Here is a 1,670-nt window from a genome sequence, read left to right on the forward strand (position 1 = left end):
GAATATATATCTGTCTGTATCAGCTTAAAGCAATTCACACACTTGTTCATCTTGAACACACAGTCTTTATAAACTGCTCAAAACTTGAAAAAGTTTTGAGATTTACATTCAACCCCCCTTCTGTAAATCTCATTGTTAGTTCTCTAGAAATAACAGTGTATTTGCACCTTGAGCTTGCTCTTTACAGTTGTTGGCGTAATGACCTGCTTCCCGTACCGGAAACATGTAACTTGTGGCATCTGATTGCGGCACTCATACGCATGATATCCCTTCATATTGCACTTGTAGCACACAAAATTAGCTTTGCAAATCCCAGAATGTTTCCTGCCACAAAACTTGCAATTCGGCATTGGTGGACGATTGGGCCTCTGCTGATTTGAATTCTGAAAACGGTTGCCTTATCCTCCATTTCCTGATTGGGGTCTCTTGAATCCCACATTCCTATTACCCTGAAATCTTGGCCTTTTGTTGAAACGGCCCTGATAATTACCTTGCTGCTGACCTCCTTCTGAGGTTTCTATTTTCCTTTTCTTCCCATCCTTTCCTTTCTGAGACATGTCACTCCTACTTTCGATCACCATTGCTTTCTGAACCACTGCCACAAATGAAGTTAACTCAAACATGGCCACTCTGTTTTGAATCCAAAACTTCAACCCCTGTTCAAACCTTCTGGCTTTCTTTTCATCCGTATCAACCTGGTCTGGCACGAACCTTGATAACTCAGTAAACTTAGCCTCGTACTCAGCCATGGTAAGATCACCCTGGGTCAGGTTCAAGAACTTAATCTCCATTTGATTCTTCATATACCTCAGGAAATACTTCTCCAGGAACAACTCTGTGAATCTCTCCCAAGTTATAAACTCACCTCCTTACAATGCTCGCGTGGATTCCCACCAATAGTTCGCCTCGCCCTTTAGAAAGTAACTTGCAAACTTGGTCTTCTGTGCAGTTCCTGCTCCGACTAATTCAAAAGCCTTTTCCATTTCCTTGAGCCATGCATTGGCTTCCACAGGGTCAGCACTTCCCTTGAACTCAGGTGGCTTCACAGCTTGAAACTGCTTAAAAGTCACTACAGGTGGTGCTGCTGCTTGTTGCTGCTGTTGCTGTTGCTGCTGCATCAGTCCCAACATCTGGAGAATCGCTGGATCTGTCCGACCCTCGGTACGATCCTCTCCTGAAGTATTCCTTCTCTTTGGTGCCATTATTCTGGTAAGAAACAAGCAACATATATAATAATCTGTCAAGCATTGTGTCAAATATGTTGCAATTCCTTAGCATATCAAAATTCTCAAAAAATATCTCCTTTCAAAATATCATAAACTTGATACCATATTAACACAAGCGACATAATTATCACATAATCCTGCTTATTATCTCGAGAATAATAACACAAAGAAAATTTACTCAGAATTATCCAAACCTTTTAAATCCTTGCTTGAAATCTCAACTAAACCAACAAAATAGCAGGGCAATAACACAAGGCCTAAGGCTAAACGCAAAACAGGGAACCTAAACAACTTAACTACAACCTAACCCAATAACCTAAATTTTATCCTATAAACGCTAAACTACACGCGCCTATCTTATGTGATCTTCCTATGACTCATCTATGACAATCCTACGCCTGTTTCAGTGACCATAACCTGTAGCTCTGATAACAACCTGTGACA

This window comes from Apium graveolens, chromosome 7, assembly GCF_009905375.1.
Source record: "Apium graveolens cultivar Ventura chromosome 7, ASM990537v1, whole genome shotgun sequence".
In the NCBI taxonomy this organism is placed as follows: Eukaryota; Viridiplantae; Streptophyta; class Magnoliopsida; order Apiales; family Apiaceae; genus Apium; species Apium graveolens.